Source organism: Cherax quadricarinatus, chromosome 71, assembly GCF_038502225.1.
Source record: "Cherax quadricarinatus isolate ZL_2023a chromosome 71, ASM3850222v1, whole genome shotgun sequence".
NCBI lineage: Eukaryota > Metazoa > Arthropoda > Malacostraca > Decapoda > Parastacidae > Cherax > Cherax quadricarinatus.
In genome coordinates, this window is record NC_091362.1 from 7,203,880 (window position 1) to 7,224,541 (window position 20,662).

Consider the following 20,662-nt stretch of genomic DNA (forward strand, 5'->3'; position numbering starts at 1 on the left):
GTGTTATGTAGTGGTGGTTCTGGAGTGTAGAAGATACTGGTGTTATGTGGTGGTTCTGGAGTGTAGGAGACACTGGTGTTATGTAGTGGTGGTTCTGGAGTGTAGGAGACACTGGTGTTATGTAGTGGTGGTTCTGGAGTGTAGGAGACTCTGGTGTTATGTAGTGGTGGTTCTAGAGTGTAGGAGACTCTGGTATTACGTAGTGATGGTTCTGGATTGTAGGAGACACTGGTGTTATGTGGTGGTTCTAGAGTGTAGGAGACACTGGTGTTATGTAGTGGTTCTGGAGTGGAGGAGACTCTGGTGTTTTGTAGTGGTGGTTCTAGAGTGTAGGAGACACTGGTGTTATGTGGTGGTTCTAGAGCGTAGGAGACTCTGGTGTTATGTAGTGGTGGTTCTGGAGTATAGGAGACACTGGTGTAATGTAGTGGTGGTTCTGGAGTGTAGGAGACACTGGTGTTATGTGGTGGTTCTAGAGTGTAGGAGACTCTGGTGTTATGTAGTGGTGGTTTTGGAATGTAGGAGACACTGGTGTTATGTAGTGGTGGTTCTGGAGTGTAGGAGACCCTGGAGTTATGTAGTGGTGGTTCTGGAGTGTAGGAGACACTGGTGTTTTGTAGTGGTGGTTCTAGAGTGTAGGAGACTCTGGTGTTATGTAGTGGTGGTTCTGGAGTGTAGGAGACACTTGTGTTATGTGGTGGTTCTAGAGTGTAGGAGACTCTGGTGTTATGTAGTGGTGGTTATGGAGTGTAGGAGACACTGGTGTTATGTGGTGGTTCTAGAGTGCAGGAGACTCTGGTGTTATGTAGTGGTGGTTCTGGGGTGTAGGAGACACTGGTGTTATGTAATGGTGGTTCTGGAGTGTAGGAGACACTGGTGTTATGTGGTGGTTCTAGAGTGTAGGAGACTCTGGTGTTATGTAGTGGTGGTTCTGGAGTGTAGGAGACACTTGTGTTATGTAGTGGTGGTTCTGGAGTGTAGGAGACACTGGTGTTATGTAGTGGTGGTTCTGGAGTGTAGGAGACACTGGTGTTATGTGGTGGTTCTAGAGTGTAGGAGACTCTGGTGTTATGTAGTGGTGGTTCTGGAGTGTAGGAGACTCTGGTGTTATGTAGTGGTGATTCTGGAGTGTAGGAGATACTGGTGTTATGTGGTGGTTCTAGAGTGTAGTGTAGGAGACTCTGGTGTTATGTAGTGGTGGTTCTGGAGTGTAGGAGACACTCGTGTTATGTAGTGGTGGTTCTAGGGTGTAGGAGACACTGGTGTTAAGTGGTGGTTTTAGAGTGTAGGAGGCTGGTGTTATGTAGTGGTGGTTCTGGAGTGTAGGAGACACTGGTGTTATGTAGTGGTGGTTCTGGAGTGTAGGAGACACTGGTGTTATGTAGTGGTGATTCTGGAGTGTAGGAGACACTGGTGTTATGTGGTGGCTCTAGAGTGTAGTGTAGGAGACTCTGGTGTTATGTAGTGGTAGTTCTGGAGTGTAGGAGACACTGGTGTTATGTAGTGGTGGTTCTGGAGTGTAGGAGACACTGGTGTTATGTAGTGGTGGTTCTGGAGTGTAGGAGACACTGGTGTTATGTGGTGGTTCTAGAGTGTAGGAGACTGGTGTTATGTAGTGGTGGTTCTAGGGTGTAGGAGACACTGGTGTTATGTAGTGGTGGTTCTGGAGTGTAGGAGACACTGGTGTTATGTGGTGGTTCTAGAGTGTAGGAGACTCTGGTGTTCTGTAGTGGTGGTTCTGGAGTGTAGGAGACACTGGTGTTATGTAGTGGTGGTTCTGGAGTGTAGGAGACACTGGTGTTATGTGGTGGTTCTAGAGTGTAGGAGACTCTGGTGTTATGTAGTGGTGGTTCTGGAGTGTAGGAGACACTGGTGTTATGTGGTGGTTCTAGAGTGTAGGAGACTCTGGTGTTATGTAGTGGTGGTTCTGGAGTGTAGGAGACCCTGGTGTTATGTGGTGGTTCTAGAGTGTAGGAGACACTGGTGTTATGTAGTGGTGGTTCTGGAGTGTAGGAGACACTGGTGTTATGTAGTGGTGGTTCTGGAGTGTAGGAGACACTGGTGTTATGTAGTGGTGGTTCTGGAGTGTAGGAGACACTGGTGTTATGTAGTGGTGGTTCTGGAGTGTAGGAGACACTGGTGTTATGTGGTGGTTCTAGAGTGTAGGAGACACTGGTGTTATGTAGTGGTGGTTCTGGAGTGTAGGAGACACTGGTGTTATGTGGTGGTTCTAGAGTGTAGGAGACACTGGTGTTATGTGGTGGTTCTAGAGTGTAGGATACACTGGTGTTATGTAGTGGTGGTTCTGGAGTGTAGGAGACACTGGTGTTATGTGGTGGTTCTAGACTGTAGGATACACTGGTGTTATGTAGTGGTGGTTCTGGAGTGTAGGAGACACTGGTGTTATGTAGTGGTGGTTCTGGAGTGTAGGAGACACTGGTGTTATGTGGTGGTTCTAGAGTGTAGGAGACACTGGTGTTATGTAGTGGTGGTTCTGGGGTGTAGGAGACACTGGTGTTATGTGGTGGTTCTAGAGTGTAGGAGACACTGGTGTTATGTGGTGGTTCTAGAGTGTAGGATACACTGGTGTTATGTAGTGGTGGTTCTGGAGTGTAGGAGACACTGGTGTTATGTGGTGGTTCTAGAGTGTAGGATACACTGGTGTTATGTAGTGGTGGTTCTGGAGTGTAGGAGACACTGGTGTTATGTGGTGGTTCTAGAGTGTAGGAGACACTGGTGTTATGTAGTGGTGGTTCTGGAGTGTAGGAGACACTGGTGTTATGTGGTGGTTCTAGAGTGTAGGAGACACTGGTGTTATGTGGTGGTGGTTCTGGAGTGTAGGAGACACTGGTGTTATGTGGTGGTTCTAGAGTGTAGGAGACACTGGTGTTATGTAGTGGTGGTTCTGGAGTGTAGGAGACACTGGTGTTATGTAGTGGTGGTTCTGGAGTGTAGGAGACACTGGTGTTATGTAGTGGTGGTTCTAGAGCGTAGGAGACACTGGTGTTATGTAGTGGTGGTTCTGGAGTGTAGGAGACACTGGTGGAGAACAAACATTGTGGTTGACGAGGAGACTGGCGGTGCAGGATAATATTCCGCTCAATCTTTCATTAGAAGTTCCTTGGTGTCGGTGAGTGGCTCTTGATGGAATGAGTTTGGCTTATTCTCTCCTTGGATCAAGCCTTAAAGAGTCCCATTCTCCATGCATTGTATGATCCTTGAAGGTTTAGCGCTCTCCCATGATAATAATTTAGGGTACATATTCACTGAGAAGAATTAAACCATATGGAGATACAACGACGTGTGAATGGGAGATATTTAGGTTTGATCCAAGGAAGGAGAAGGTGGCTCAATTCATTGGAGCAAGAGCTCTCCAAGGATATGGAGGCACTTCTAGAAGCGGCCAAACTGGATAAAACTATGAATTCGATAAAGAGAATGGATATCACCACATTTAATTTCACCAGACTAACTGCACAAATCTGAAGCGACTCAGAACAACGTTTCTTAAGTGTGATACTTGTGTTGCGTCGTGTGGTGGATTACCAGGGTGTAGGTGGATGTCACAGTGTGATTCTTGTGTTGCGTCGTGTGGTGGATTACCAGTTTGTAGGTGGCCGTCACAGTGTGGTTCTTGTGTTGCGTCGTGTGGTGGATTACCAGGGTGTAGGTGGCCGTCACAGTGTGATACTTGTGTTGCGTCGTGTGGTGGATTACCAGGGTGTAGGTGGCTGTCACAGTGTGATACTTGTGTTGCCTCGTGTGGTGGATTACCAGGGTGTAGGTGGCTGTCACAGTGTGATACTTGTGTTGCGTCGTGTGGTGGATTACCAGGGTGTAGGTGGCTGTCACAGTGTGATACTTGTGTTGCGTCGTGTGGTGGATTACCAGGGTGTAGATGGCTGTCACAGTGTGATACTTGTGTTGCGTCGTGTGGTGGATTACCAGGGTGTAGGTGGCTGTCACAGTGTGATACTTGTGTTGCGTCGTGTGGTGGATTACCAGGGTGTAGGTGGCTGTCACAGTGTGATACTTGTGTTGCGTCGTGTGGTGGATTACCAGGGTGTAGGTGGCTGTCACAGTGTGATACTTGTGTTGCGTCGTGTGGTGGATTACCAGGGTGTAGGTGGCTGTCACAGTGTGATTCTTGTGTTGCGTCGTGTGGTGGATTACCAGGGTGTAGGTGGCTGTCACAGTGTGATTCTTGTGTTGCGCCGTGTGGTGGATTACCAGGGTGTAGGTGGCTGTCACAGTGTGATACTTGTGTTGCGTCGTGTGGTGGATTACCAGGGTGTAGGTGGCTGTCACAGTGTGATTCTTGTGTTGCGTCGTGTGGTGGATTACCAGGGTGTAGGTGGCTGTCACAGTGTGATACTTGTGTTGCGTCGTGTGGTGGATTACCAGGGTGTAGGTGGCTGTCACAGTGTGATTCTTGTGTTGCGTCGTGTGGTGGATTACCAGGGTGTAGGTGGCTGTCACAGTGTGATTCTTGTGTTGCGCCGTGTGGTGGATTACTAGGGTGTAGGTGGCTGTCACAGTGTGATTCTTGTGTTGCGTCGTGTGGTGGATTACCAGGGTGTAGGTGGCTGTCACAGTGTGATACTTGTGTTGCGTCGTGTGGTGGATTACCAGGGTGTAGGTGGCTGTCACAGTGTGATTCTTGTGTTGCGTCGTGTGGTGGATTACCAGTGTAGGTGTAGTGTGATACTTGCGTCGTCACTGTCAGTGTGATACTTGTGTTGCTCGTGTGTTGCTGTCGTGTGGTGGATTACCAGGGTGTAGGTGGCCGTCACAGTGTGATACTTGTGTTGCGTCGTGTGGTGGATTACCAGGGTGTAGGTGGCTGTGTGATACACAGTGTAGATACTTGTGTTGCCTCGTGTGGTGGATTACCAGGGTGTAGGTGGCTGTCACAGTGTGATACTTGTGTTGCGTCGTGTGGTGGATTACCAGGGTGTAGGTGGCTGTCACAGTGTGATACTTGTGTTGCGTCGTGTGGTGGGTTACCAGGGTGTAGGTGGCTGTCACAGTGTGATACTTGTGTTGCGTCGTGTGGTGGATTACCAGGGTGTAGGTGGCTGTCACAGTGTGATACTTGTGTTGCGTCGTGTGGTGGATTACCAGGGTGTAGGTGGCTGTCACAGTGTGATACTTGTGTTGCGTCGTGTGGTGGATTACCAGGGTGTAGGTGGCTGTCACAGTGTGATACTTGTGTTGCGTCGCGTGGTGAATTACCAGGGTGTAGGTGGCTCTCACAGTGTGATACTTGTGTTGCGTCGTGTGGTGGATTACCAGGGTGTAGGTGGCTGTCACAGTGTGATACTTGTGTTGCGTCGTGTGGTGGGTTACCAGGGTGTAGATGGCCGTCACAGTGTGATACTTGTGTTGCGTCGTGTGGTGGATTACCAGGGTGTAGGTGGCTGTCACAGTGTGATACTTGTGTTGCGTCGCGTGGTGAATTACCAGGGTGTAGGTGGCTGTCACAGTGTGATACTTGTGTTGCGTCGTGTGGTGAATTACCAGGGTGTAGGTGGCTGTCACAGTGTGATACTTGTGTTGCGTCGTGTGGTGGATTACCAGGGTGTAGGTGGCCGTCACAGTCCAGTCTGGCCATTTACCAGAAGGTTGATCAGGCAACTTGTTATTGCTATCTTTAAAACAAAACGGTAGGTACATTTACTGTCTCTGACTTGAACTAAACTACGAATTACGCATTAATCTTACGTTTAGGTTATAAATTTCTCGAATATCATAATTTAGAGGTATATATGAATGTAAATATATGTTTAGGGTATTTGTGCAGGCTAAGATTCATTCCTCTCAATTTATTACGAAAGAGTGTAATGAAGCATAAGGGATACCACTCACGAGTTTCTACTCTACGGATATTAAGCGAGGGTAATACATAATGAAAATCACTCACATTAGTCATTGATTAAAAACAAATTCCCAGACGACACGAACTGAGCAAAAGTTAGGCTAATGTTGTCGATAGATGAAAGATGGGAAGTCTTGAAACACAGCTCAGTGCCCCAACCTGGAGGTCGTTCCTAGGGTCGACCCCCTCCCCGCGGCCGTCCTTGACCAGGCCTAGTGGTGGCTCAGGACCTGATCAACCAAGCTGTTTCTACTGGCCGCACGCAATACCATGTATGAACCACAGCCTGGTTGATCGGACACTGCCTTTAAGTATTTGTTCCTTACGAGTGTAAACATAAGAAGAAAACATAAGAAAGGGTGAGTGAGGATGTAGAAAACAGTGAATTTCTCACAAGATACCAGTTTAGAGACTCAGGAGAGAAAGAATATTAGTTAACCTTACAGAGATGTGCATGAAAGATGAGGGGTGTTGTGGATCACGGATGTGGAGGAGGGTTTTGGGATCAAGAGTGGTATATATGGGTAGTGGGGAAATTTTGTTTCGGGTAAGGGTGGGTAGAGGGTGGAGGGGCAGGGTGGGCAGGTTGGCACATCATCACAGTAGCTGGCAAGTGGGGCAGGGCGCGGGTGTGTGTTGGCTGCCATGCCCAGCTGTGCCGTCGTAGCCACGCGGGTTTTCACCTCATGTCCGTGACTTGGCCTCAGTCTTGCTCCTGCCTAGCGGTGACCGGTCGCGCTGCGTCCATGACTGCCTTCAGTCGTGTTCCGAGCTGGCGGTGACCGATTGTGTCGTGTCCGTGATTCGCGGTGATAGATTTGCATGGTGCTGTGGTGAGGTTGCTCAAGTGTTCGTGATTGTGCACACGGTTCAATGAGGCGGTATTATGCCTGGTGCTCACTCCACTGTACAAATGTTTCCTACAAAGCCTCCAGAATGAAGAAAGTTCAAAGCATGTAAATAACAGTATATCATAATCGGTGTGGTTTTGCCAAAGTGAAGGTGCGTATTTAGGGCGGATTATGGAAAAATATTAATTTATATAAGTGTTTTGTAATATTATTGTAAATATATGTGTCAGTAGATATTTTATATATGACACTGAACACAATAGAGAAGTACAAGTATGTTGAACAATGTGTTGTGTTGTAAGCTTATTTGTTAAGAAAAAAAGTCTACTGTATAAAGATGACCCGTTGAGTGATGCCGGCACTGTGGCGGGTCACAGTAGCAGCGATCACTGAGTTACCCGAGCTGGTTCCATCATCTGAGTGACGTGATGTTGTGGTAGTATCACCGAGAAGGTAGGAAGACACCTGCTGGGAGGGAGGAAGGAAGGGTAGGGGCTGCCCATCTCTGCTCAACAAATTGATGACAAGTTCCTCCTAGAGAGGTACTGCGACACCCGGAGCGATACTCAGGAACACACTCAACTAACATTATTCCAACTCACAATGAGCAAGAATTACAAAGAATCACACACAAACAGACAATTTAGATATAATTAGGGAGATATAAATAAGGTCTTGAGGATGTCTCTTCAAGAAAGAACTCAAAATAATGGATTCAAATTGGAAAAAAATTAGATTTAGAACGCATATAGGAAAATATTGGTTTGGAAAGAGTAGTCGATCTTACCTACTTATATTTTTATTATTGAAAATACAAGGAAAATGGTAATTTCCGGTAGTTAATTTTACAGCAGTGAGATAGACACAACGACACTTGGGCGGTCACAACCCCTGGTTAACATCACTCATCCTGGGTGAACACATGGTTATACACTAGGGCGGTCACAACCCCTGGGTAGCATCACTCATCCTAGGTGAACACATGGTTATACACTACGGCGGTCACAACCCCTGGGTAGCATCACTCATCCTGGGTGAACACATGGTTATACACTAGGGCGGTCACAACCCCTGGGTAGCATCACTCATCCTAGGTGAACACATGGTTATACACTACGGCGGTCACAACCCCTGGGTAGCATCACTCATCCTGGGTGAACACATGGTTATACACTAGGGCGGTCACAGCCCCTGGGTAGCATCACTCATCCTGGGTGAACACATGGTTATACACTACGGCGGTCACAACCCCTGGGTAGCATCACTCATCCTGGGTAAACACATGGTTATACACTAGGGCGGTCACAACCCCTGGTTAACATCACTCATCCTGGGTAAACACATGGTTATACACTAGGGCGGTCACAACCCCTGGTTAACATCACTCATCCTGGGTAAACACATGGTTATACACTAGGGCGGTCACAACCCCTGGGTAGCATCACTCATCCTGGGTAAACACATGGTTATACACTAGGGCGGTCACAACCCCTGGGTAGCATCACTCATCCTGGGTGAACACATGGTTATACACTAGGGCGGTCACAACCCCTGGGTAGCATCACTCATCCTGGGTAAACACATGGTTATACACTAGGGCGGTCACAACCCCTGGTTAACATCACTCATCCTGGGTAAACACATGGTTATACACTAGGGCGGTCACAACCCCTGGTTAACATCACTCATCCTGGGTGAACACATGGTTATACACTAGGGCGGTCACAACCCCTGGTTAACATCACTCATCCTGGGTGAACTCATGGTTATACACTAGGGCGGTCACAACCCCTGGTTAACATCACTCATCCTGGGTGAACACATGGTTATACACTAGGGCGGTCACAACCCCTGGTTAACATCACTCATCCTGGGTGAACACATGGTTATACACTAGGGCGGTCACAACCCCTGGTTAACATCACTCATCCTGGGTGAACATATGGTTATACACTTGGGCGGTCACAACCCCTGGTTAACATCACTCATCCTGGGTGAACACATGGTTATACACTTGGGCGGTCACAACCCCTGGGTAGCACCACTCATCCTGGGTGAACACATGGTTATACACTTGGGCGGTCACAACCCCTGGGTAGCACCACTCATCCTGGGTGAACACATGGTTATACACTTGGGCGGTCACAACCCCTGGGTAGCATCACTCATCCTGGGTGAACACATGGTTATACACTAGGGCGGTCACAGCCCCTGGGTAGCACCACTCATCCTGGGTGAACACATGGTTATACACTAGGGCGGTCACAACCCCTGGGTAGCATCACTCATCCTGGGTAAACACATGGTTATACACTAGGGCGGTCACAGCCCCTGGGTAGCATCACTCATCCTGGGTAAACACATGGTTATACACTAGGGCGGTCACAACCCCTGGGTAGCATCACTCATCCTGGGTGAATACATGGTTATACACTAGGGCGGTCACAACCCCTGGGTAGCATCACTCATCCTGGGTGAACACATGGTTGTACACTAGGGCGGTCACAGCCCCTGGGTAGCATCACTCATCCTGGGTGAACACATGGTTATACACTAGGGCGGTCACAGCCCCTGGGTAGCATCACTCATCCTGGGTGAACACATGGTTATACACTAGGGCGGTCACAGCCCCTGGGTAGCATCACTCATCCTGGGTGAACACATGGTTGTACACTAGGGCGGTCACAACCCCTGGGTAGCATCACTCATCCTGGGTGAACACATGGTTATACACTAGGGCGGTCACAGCCCCTGGGTAGCATCACTCATCCTGGGTAAACACATGGTTATACACTAGGGCGGTCACAACCCCTGGGTAGCATCACTCATCCTGGGTGAACACATGGTTATACACTAGGGCGGTCACAGCCCCTGGGTAGCATCACTCATCCTGGGTAAACACATGGTTATACACTAGGGCGGTCACAACCCCTGGGTAGCATCACTCATCCTGGGTGAACACATGGTTATACACTAGGGCGGTCACAGCCCCTGGGTAGCATCACTCATCCTGGGTGAACACGTACTTATACACAGTGGCTGTACCACAGCCTGTACCACAGCCTGTACCACAGCCTGTACCACAGCCTGCTAGTTGGGATAACAATTCTATCCTTAACACTTTCAATATACAGGCATCACTGTTGTGCTAATAAGAAGACTGGGTCTGGTAGACAGAACTGACCTATAAATAATTATTTGGAAAACTTTCTTTTATGCTCTTATTATTGTATATTTTTCTTAAACAAAATAGCATAAAAACAGTGAACTTTGTACCAAGACTAACTAAGACACCTCACATAAACTTACTAAACTTATCGTAGTATAATTCAGTTTAATCCACCAAACTTATTTTACATCAGGCTAAATTTGTGAGTATATATTTAAATTGTAATGGCATATATACATTTCGTGACGTTCAGACTGATTTTTATGGAGTTACTGCAAAACGAATTTTCACCATTCTTATTCAGCGAGGAGGACCTTGTTTTATATCCTAAGTAGCAGATTAGTTAACACTGATCTGCAGTTCAACGCTATTTATGTAGTTAGTATTCTCTCTCATATACATCACTAACTTTGCAGGTTTACACTGTCTAACTGCAGCAAATCTTGAATATTTTTTTGTAAACATTTTAGAACCTTAGTTATAACGTGCTTAAATTTCATACATTATCTGTGGTATTAATTCTATTATCTGGTAATAAGCTGCGTTTTAAGACAGTGTCCGAGAGAGGGTCTATCTTTCTTTCCACGCACTTTGTGTTATCTTTATGTTATTCTTTCCACGCACTTTATGTTATATTTTCTTCCTCGATAATGCAACTTCCGAGCGGCTTTAGACTTAATTTGTTGTTGTATTGGTGATAAATGGGGTGGCCCGGTGGCCTGGTGGCTAAAGCTCCCGCTTCACACACGGAGGGCCCGGGTTCGATTCCCGGTGGGTGGAAACATTTCGACACGTTTCTTTACACCTGTTGTCCTGTTCACCTAGCAGCAAATAGGTACCTGGGTGTTAGTCGACTGGTGTGGGTGGCATCCTGGGGGACAAGATTAAGGACCCCAATGGAAATAAGTTAGACAGTCCTCGATGACGCACTGACTTTCTTGGGTTATCCTGGGTGGCTAACCCTCCGGGGTTAAAAATCCGAACGAAATCTTATCTTATCTCATAGATAACAAGAACATTCCTCATCAGCTTAGCTTCACAACTCGTGTTTTTCAGAATAAGATTAGAATTAGTGTTTTTCTCTGTTGTTTACGTCTTAGTTTTCCCTTTTTACTGAAGAAATTGGTATGTTAATTTCCCATGTGATAAATTGTGAATGTTTTATGTGATTTCTTTTAAATCTTCAAAACTATTATTTAACTGCACCGGAAACTTAAATCGTTCTCTGCATTATACTTACGGTGAGTACTGAGGTACAGAGGCTGGAGTTACGCAATATGGGATGCCTTTTTTGACCATACAGCGATCAAAATATATCTGGTTACCTGGAGTATACCTAGAGAAGGTTTCGGGGGTCAACGCCCCCCCCCGCGGCTCGGTCTGAGCCCAGGCCTCGTGGTGGATCACGGTCTGATCATCCTCACTAATTTGGTGTCAAATGTGTTTATTTAGGTCTGACAGGTCTCGAGGGCTTGCACTGACCCTCTCAGCAAGGAAACCTGCCTTCAGCCAGGCTTTCTTCTTCATCACCTGTTAAACCAGTATGTTGGTGCTTGCGGCGCCTGATCTGTAAAACCATCACAACGTAGGTGCTAAGCCAAGAGGTATCACACTGCCTCACAGCCTGGTTGATCTGACATTTGGTAGAGATTGTCATCCAGTTTCCTCTTCGAAACTTCTACATTTGTTCCTGCAGTGTTTATAATACTTATACATAAATGGTACAATACTGACAAGATGAAGAATTAGACACATGTGCAACATCTGGGTATCTTTATTGTAGACGTTTCGCCATCCAGTGGCGAAACGTCAATGTAGAACTAAAGTGATAAATGGTTTTAAACCGACAAGTTGAAGACTGAGAAACTTATGTAACTTATGGGAATCTTTATTTAAGGAACGTTTCGCCACACAGTGGCTTCATCAGTCCAATACAAATCAGAAGGTTGTAAGGAGAGGAGGAGTTTGAGGTAACCAGTCCCTCAGCTTGGAGTCGATGTGTTCAGTCCATCAATCTTGCAAAAAATGCAGCATCGGGCCGTTGACGTGGCTTATATACTGTAGTCAGGTGAGGCGAAGCAGGAGGAGGCGGGGTTATAGTGGTACCATCCACTAGTCGAAGTAGGTACGTTGGTTTAGAAAGACACGTAAGCATGGGCCAGTAGGCCTTCTACAGTGTTCCTCCATTCTTATGTTCTTATGACATTCCTCAGGTCACGTGCGTCACATCTCACTCTCCGCCTATATATAATGTCTTTCTACCTCTGTATGTTAGAAGTGATCAAGGTCCCAGGACCGAAACGTTTTCTAATAAATATGTTATAGTGTTTGCTTACGTGTCTTTCTAAACCAACTTGTCGGTATTTATTACCAAGGTTTATACCAAGTAGGTACGTAATAAGGCAAATAGATTACTGGGATTTATATCAAGAAGTGTAAGCAACAGAAGTCCAGAGGTCATACTGCAGCTTTATACATCATTAGTAAGGCCTCACCTAGATTATGCAGCTCAGTTCTGGTCTCCGTATTACAAAATGGACATAAATTCGTTAGAAAACATTCAGCGTAGGATGACTAAATTAATACATAGCATTAAAAATCTTCCTTATGAAGAAAGATTGAAGACTCTTAAGTTACATTCACTTGTTAGACGAAGAATGAGGGGAGACCTGATCGAAGTGTATAAGTGGAAGATAGGTATTAATAAAGGGGATATTAATAAGGTCTTGAGGATATCTCTCCAAGAGAGAACCCTCAGTAATGGATTTAAATTAGATAAGTTTAGATTTAGAAAGGACATAGGAAAGTATTGGTTTGGAAAAAGGGTAGTTGATGAGTGGAACAGTCTACCTAGTTGGGTTATTGAGGCTGGGACTTTGGGTAGTTTCAAATTTAGGTTGGATAAGTAAATGAGTGGGAGGGGTTGGGTTTGAGTGGGACTTTCACAACAGAGCTTATTTCTTGGGTGGCATTGAAAATTGGATTGGGCAAATGTTTTGTTAGTGGGATGAATTATAAAGGACTTGCCTAGTATGGGCCAGCAGGCCTCCTGCAGTGTTCCTCCTTTCTTATGTTCTTATGTTTTCGGTAATGTATCAATAAATACATGAAGATTCTCTCCATCTACATGTTCAAGCTGGTGGTGTGGTCTGAGTGGAGGGTGACCGGTGGTGTGGTCTGAGTGGAGGGTGACCGGTGGTGTGGTCTGAGTGGAGGGTGACCGGTGGTGTGATCTGAGTGGAGGGTGACCGGTGGTGTGGTCTGAGTGGAGGGTGACCGGTGGTGTGATCTGAGTGGAGGGTGACCGGTGGTGTGATCTGAGTGGAGGGTGACCGGTGGTGTGATCTGAGTGGAGGGTGACCGGTGGTGTGATCTGAGTGGAGGGTGACCGGTGGTGTGGGCTGAATGGAGGGTTACCTGTGGTGTGGTCTGAGTGGAGGGTGACCGGTGGTGTGATCTGAGTGGAGGGTGACCGGTGGTGTGATCTGAGTGGAGGGTGACCGGTGGTGTGATCTGAGTGGAGGGTGACCGGTGGTGTGATCTGAGTGGAGGGTGACCGGTGGTGTGGGCTGAATGGAGGGTGACCGGTGATGTGGTCTGAATGGAGGGTGACCGGTGGTGTGATCTGAGTGGAGGGTGACCGGTGGTGTGGTCTGAGTGGAGGGTGACCGGTGGTGTGATCTGAGTGGAGGGTGACCGGTGGTGTGGTCTGAATGGAGGGTGACCGGTGGTGTGATCTGAGTGGAGGGTGACCGGTGGTGTGATCTGAGTGGAGGGTGACCGGTGGTGTGGTCTGAATGGAGGGTGACCGGTGGTGTGATCTGAGTGGAGGGTGACCGGTGGTGTGATCTGAGTGGAGGGTGACCGGTGGTGTGGGCTGAATGGAGGGTTACCTGTAGTGTGGTCTGAGTGGAGGGTGACCGGTGGTGTGATCTGAGTGGAGGGTGACCGGTGGTGTGATCTGAGTGGAGGGTGACCTGTGGTGTGGTCTGAATGGAGGGTGACCGGTGGTGTGATCTGAGTGGAGGGTGACCGGTGGTGTGATCTGAGTGGAGGGTGACCGGTGGTGTGGGCTGAATGGAGGGTTACCTGTGGTGTGGTCTGAGTGGAGGGTGACCTGTGGTGTGGTCTGAATGGAGGGTGACCGGTGGTGTGATCTGAGTGGAGGGTGACCGGTGGTGTGATCTGAGTGGAGGGTGACCGGTGGTGTGATCTGAGTGGAGGGTGACCGGTGGTGTGATCTGAGTGGAGGGTGACCGGTGGTGTGGGCTGAATGGAGGGTTACCTGTGGTGTGGTCTGAGTGGAGGGTGACCTGTGGTGTGGTCTGAATGGAGGGTGACCGGTGGTGTGATCTGAGTGGAGGGTGACCGGTGGTGTGATCTGAGTGGAGGGTGACCGGTGGTGTGATCTGAGTGGAGGGTGACCGGTGGTGTGGTCTGAGTGGAGGGTGACCGGTGGTGTGGTCTGAGTGGAGGGTGACCTGTGGTGTGGTCTGAATGGAGGGTGACCGGTGGTGTGGTCTGAATGGAGGGTGACTGGTGTTGTGGTCTGAGTGGATGGTGACCGGTGGCGTGGTCTGGATGGAGGGTGATCGGTGGTGTGGTCTGAGTGTAAGGTGAAGTCTGAGTGGTGGGTGACCGGTAGCGTGGTCTGAGAGGAGGGTGACCGGTGGTGTGGTCTGAGTGTAAGGTGACCGGTGGTGTGGTTTGAGTGAACGGTGACCGGTTGTGTGGTCTGAGTAGAGGTGACCGCTGGTGTTTTCTGAGTGGAGGTTGACTGGTGGTGTGATGTTTGTGGAGTGTGACCTAAGGTATGGTCTGAATGGAGGGTGACCGGTGGTGTTTTCTAAGTGGAGGGTGACCGGTGGTGTTTTCTAAGTGGAGGGTGACTGGTGGTGTGACGTTGGTGGAGTGTGACCTTAGGTGTGGTCTGAATGGAGGGTGACCACTGGTGCTTTCTGAGTGGAAGGTGACTGGTGGTGTGACGTTGGTGGAGTGTGACCTTAGGTGTGGTCTGAATGGAGGGTGACCGATGGTGCGGGCTGAGTGGAGGGTGACCGGTGGTGAGGTTTGAGTGGAAGGTGACCGGTGGTGTGGACTGAGTGGAGGGTGACCGGTGGTGTGGTCTGAGTGGAGGGTGACCGGGGGTGTGGTTTGAGTGGAAGGTGACCGGTGGTGTGGTCTGAGTGGAGGGTGACCGGTGGTGTGGACTGAGTGGAGGGTGACCGTTGGTGTGGTCTGAGTGGAGGGTGACCGGTGGTGTGGTCTGAGTGGAGGGTGACCGGTGATGTGGTCTGAGTGGAGGGTGACCGGTGGTGTGGTCTGAGTGGAGGGTGACCGGTGGTGTGGTCTGAGTGGAGGGTGACCGGTGGTGTGGTCCGAGTGGAGGGTGACCGGTGATGTGGTCTGAGTGGAGGGTGACCGGTGATGTGATCTGAGTGGAGGGTGGCCGGCGGTGTGGACTGAGTGGAGGGTGACCGGTGGTGTGGTATAAGTGGAGGGTGACCGGTGATGTGGTCTGAGTGGAGGGTGACCGGTGATGTGGCCTGAGTGGAGGGTAACCTGTTCTGTGGTCTGAGTGGAGGGTGACCGGTGATGTGGTCTGAGTGGAGGGTGACCGGTGATGTGGTCTGAGTGGAGGGTGACCTGTTCTGTGGTCTGAGTGGAGGATGACCGGTGATGTGGTCTGAGTGGAGGGTGACCGGTGGTGTGGTCTGAGTGGATGGGGACTGGTGGTGTGGTCTGAGTGGAGGGTGACCGGTGGTGTGGACTGAGTGGAGGGTAACCGGTGCTGTGGTCTGAGTGGAGGGTGACCGGTGATGTGGTCTGAGTGGAGGGTGACCGGTGATGTGGTCTGAGTGGAGGGTGACCGGTGGTGTGGTCTGAGTGGAGGGTGACCGGTGATGTGGTCTGAGTGGAGGGTGACCGGTGGTGTGGTCTGAGTGGAGGGTGACCGGTGATGTGGTCTGAGTGGAGGGTGACCGGTGATGTGGTCTGAGTGGAGGGTGACAGGAGATGTGGTCTGAGTGGAGGGTGACAGGAGATGTGGTCTGAGTGGAGGGTGACCGGTGGTGTGGACTGAGTGTAGGGTGACCGGTGATGTGGTCTGAGTGGAGGGTGACCGGTGATGTGGTCTGAGTGGAGGGTGACAGGAGATGTGGTCTGAGTGGACGGTGACAGGTGATGTGGTCTGAGTGGAGGGTGACCGGTGATGTGGTCTGAGTGGAGGGTGACAGGAGATGTGGTCTGAGTGGACGGTGACCGGTGATGTGGTCTGAGTGAAGGGTGACAGGAGATGTGGTCTGAGTGGACGGTGACCGGTGATGTGGTCTGAGTGGAGGGTGACAGGAGATGTGGTCTGAGTGGACGGTGACCGGTGATGTTGTCTGAGTGGAGGGTGACCGGTGGTGTGGTTTGAGTGGAGGGTGACCGGTGATGTGGTATGAGTGGAGGGTGACCGGTGATGTGGTCTGAGTGGAGGGTGACCAGTGGTGTGGTCTGAGTGGAGGGTGATCGGAGATGTGGTCTGAGTGGAGGGTGACCTGTGATGTGGTATGAGTGGAGGGTGACCGGTGATGTTGTCTGAGTGGAGGGTGACCGGTGGTGTGGTTTGAGTGGAGGGTGACCGGTGATGTGGTCTGAGTGGAGGGTGACCGGTGATGTGGTCTGAGTGGAGGGTGACCGGTGATGTGGTCTGAGTGGAGGGTGACCGGTGATGTGGTCTGAGTGGAGGGTGACCGGTGATGTGGTCTGAGTGGAGGGTGACCGGTGATGTGGTCTGAGTGGAGGGTGACCGGTGATGTGGTCTGAGTGGAGGGTGACCGGTGGTGTGGTCTGAGTGGAGGGTGACCGGTGATGTGGTCTGAGTGGAGGGTGACCGGTGGTGTGGTCTGAGTGGAGTGAGATAGGTGGTGTGGTCTGAGTGGAGGGTGACCGGTGGTGTGGACTGAGTGGAGGTTGACCGGTGATCTCGTCTGAGTGGAGGGTGACCGGTGGTGTGGTCTGAGTGGAGGGTGACCGGTGATGTGGTCTGAGTGGAGGGTGACCGGTGATGTGGACTGAGTGGAGGGTGACCGGTGGTGTGGTCTGAGTGGAGGGTGACCGGTGGTGTGGTCTGAGTGGAGGGTGACCGGTGATGTGGTCTGAGTGGAGGGTGACCGGTGGTGTGGTCTGAGTGGAGGGTGACCGGTGGTGTGGTCTGAGTGGAGGGTGACCGGTGGTGTGGTCTGAGTGGAGGGTGACCGGTGATGTGGTCTGAGTGGAGGGTGACCGGTGGTGTGATCTGAGTGGAGGGTGGCCGGCGGTGTGGACTGAGTGGAGGGTGACCGGTGGTGTGGTCTGAGTGGAGGGTGACCGGTGGTGTGGTCTGAGCGGAGGGTGACCGGTGATGTGGCCTGAGTGGAGGGTGACCGGTGATGAGGTCTGAGCGGAGGGTGACCGGTGATGTGGTCTGAGCGGAGGTTGACCGGTGATGTGTTCTGAGTGGAGGGTGACCTGTTCTGTGGTCTGAGTGGAGGGTGACCGGTGATGTGGTCTGAGTGGAGGGTGACCGGTGGTGTGGTCTGAGTGGATGGGGACCGGTGGTGTGGTCTGAGTGGAGGGTGACAGGTGATGTGGTCTGAGTGGAGGGTGACCTGTTCTGTGGTCTGAGTGGAGGGTGACCGGTGATGTGGTCTGAGTGGAGGGTGACCGGTGATGTGGTCTGAGTGGAGGTTGACCGGTGGTGTGGTCTGAGTGGAGGGTGACCGGTGATGTGGTCTGAGTGGAGGGTGACCTGTGGTGTGGTCTGAGTGGAGGGTGACCGGTGATGTGGCCTGAGTGGAGGGTGACCGGTGATGTGGTCTGAGTGGAGGGTGACCGGTGATGTGGTCTGAGTGGAGGGTGACAGGAGATGTGGTCTGAGTGGAGGGTGACAGGAGATGTGGTCTGAGTGGAGGGTGACCGGTGGTGTGGACTGAGTGTAGGGTGACCGGTGATGTGGTCTGAGTGGAGGGTGACCGGTGATGTGGTCTGAGTGGAGGGTGACAGGTGATGTGGTCTGAGTGGACGGTGACCGGTGATGTGGTCTGAGTGGAGGGTGACCGGTGATGTGGTCTGAGTGGAGGGTGACAGGAGATGTGGTCTGAGTGGACGGTGACCGGTGATGTGGTCTGAGTGGAGGGTGACAGGAGATGTGGTCTGAGTGGACGGTGACCGGTGATGTGGTCTGAGTGGAGGGTGACAGGAGATGTGGTCTGAGTGGACGGTGACCGGTGATGTGGTATGAGTGGAGGGTGACCGGTGATGTTGTCTGAGTGGATGGGGACTGGTGGTGTGGTCTGAGTGGAGGGTGACCGGTGGTGTGGACTGAGTGGAGGGTGACCGGTGATGTGGTCTGAGTGGAGGGTGACCAGTGATGTGGTCTGAGTGGAGGGTGATCGGAGATGTGGTCTGAGTGGAGGGTGACCTGTGATGTGGTCTGAGTGGAGGGTGACCAGTGATGTGGTCTGAGTGGAGGGTGATCGGTGATGTGGTCTGAGTGGAGGGTGACCGGTGATGTGGTCTGAGTGGAGGGTGACTGGTGATGTGGTCTGAGTGGAGGGTGATCGGAGATGTGGTCTGAGTGGAGGGTGACCTGTGATGTGGTATGAGTGGAGGGTGACCGGTGATGTTGTCTGAGTGGAGGGTGACCGGTGGTGTGGTTTGAGTGGAGGGTGACCGGTGATGTTGTCTGAGTGGAGGGTGACCGGTGGTGTGGTCTGAGTGGAGGGTGACCGGTGATGTGGTCTGAGTGGAGGGTGACCGGTGATGTGGTCTGAGTGGAGGGTGACCGGTGATGTTGTCTGAGTGGAGGGTGACCGGTGATGTGGTCTGAGTGGAGGGTGACCGGTGTTGTGATCTGAGTGGAGGGTGACCGGTGATGTGGTATTACAACCTAGGCTTTCAAATGGCCTGTTAACCCAGGTGTAATGGGAGCAAATAAACACAGTAGAAAAAGTTTAGACTTATATTATCCTTCACCAAATTTAGAACAGCAATATGTACACTATGTACAGTAATAAATATAGTGCACGTCACGGTAAGCAAGGCAGAAATAGAAGCCACAAGAAAGCAGACCGTGCTTCAACCAGCTCTAGAATGGGAATGACAAGGGCAGACAGGAGAGCGGTATCCACATAACCTCTGCGATTGTCAATCCCACCTTCTTATTGGCTAGAACCTGGTCACTAGTTGAACGATGGGGCCCCATCATCAACTCTTAGCAACCTGGTTCGCTGGTTGGGGGAGATAGCCTGTAAATGAGGGTGTGTCCATGCGCCGAATAAAGGTTACGTACTCTTTGCATGCCACACCCCCACCCCCGAGAAGGCTCAGGATTAGGCTGCCACCTCCCAGTGGTAACCGTGCCGCCATGGCACAAAATAATGGGACCGCCTATCCTCTCCACCATCCCACTCTTAGATAGAGCTCAGCTTTCCTAGTGACCAAAAGCCAAACCCTAAACTCAGAGTGAGACAGCAGTCAGATAGGCCAACATAGGTCCAAGATACAAGCGGACGGTAGCCCGTATCCCCTCACTAAAAAAAAACCCCCACATCAGGGGATAAAAAAAAAGAGCTTGAAAGGGGGGTTACCACAAATACATCCTAACCTAAATAAAATATTAAACTAGACTCTTGACAAAGAGTCTGCCAACACATTTTCTTTGCCGGCAATGTAACGAATTTTGAAGTTATAGGGCTGCAGCCTGAGCGTCCAACGCATAAGCCTTGTGTTGTGATTCTTCATGGCTTGGAGATAGACTAACGGGTTGTGATCACTGTAGACTGTGACCACCTGCGATGTCTGGCCCACATAAACATCGAAATGCTCCAAAGCCATTACCAGCGCGAGGGCTTCTTTTTCAATGGTAGAGTAAGCTCTCTGATGTGGCTGGAACTTAGCTGAAAAGTATGCTACAGGCTGCAACTCCTTGTTCCCGATTTGTAATAGTACCGCCCCAACCCCAGACTCACAAGCATCAACCTGTAATGAAAAAGGTTTGGAGAAGTCTGGAGACAAGAGAATGGGTGCAGAGCACAATAATCTTTTTGCTTTATTAAAAGCAGTGTTACAATCTGACGTCCAATTAAAGGGAACTTTATGACTGGTAAGAGAGGTAAGAGGGGCTACAATATCTGAGAAATTCTTACAGAATCTTCTGTAAAATCCTATCATGCCTAGGAAACGTTGAAGAGATTTCCTATCATGAGGAACTGGATATTCTTTAATCGAAAGAACTTTAGCAAGTTTAGGTGCAACTTTACCACTACCTACTTCATGGCCTAGAAAAGTGACAGTGGCCTGGCCAAAGGAAGATTTAGACAAATTAACTGTTAATTGGGAATTCTTAAAGGTCTCAAACAGAGCTTTAAGTCTAAGTAGGTGTTGATCCCAAGTATCAGACACCACAACAATATCATCTAGGTATGCTGCCGTGCCTTCAAGTCCTTTAATAGCCTGATGGATAAGTTTCTGGAATGAAGAGGGGGAATTTTTCATTCCGAAGGGGGTAACTGTATACTGATAATGACCTCCTGGAATCACGAAGGCAGAGATTTCCTTCGCCTTATCTGTCAAAGGTACCTGATAGTAACCTTTAAGGAGATCTAATTTGGACACAAAAGTAGCCTTACCCACAAAGTCAATTACGTCATCCAGACGAGGAAGAGGGTAAGCATCTGTAATTGTGACCTCGTTCACTTTACGGTAGTCTGTGCACATACGAAACCCTCCATCAGCCTT

The 20,662-nt window shown here is 50.0% G+C and overlaps 1 protein-coding gene across 4 annotated transcripts in view; it reads left to right on the forward strand.

The window, feature by feature from the left end:
- The first annotated feature begins 6,469 nt into the window (after nt 1-6,469).
- galene overlaps nt 6,470-20,662 on the forward strand; it is a 568,102-nt gene continuing 553,909 nt past the window's right edge. For 3 of the 4 annotated variants that reach the window (XM_070099987.1, XM_070099989.1, XM_070099990.1), the window contains exon 1: nt 6,472-6,880. The gene's annotated coding sequence lies outside the window, so the exon portion shown is untranslated. Of the gene's footprint in view, nt 6,881-20,662 lie in introns of all 4 variants that reach the window. The other variant, XM_070099988.1, reaches the window with a different exon arrangement.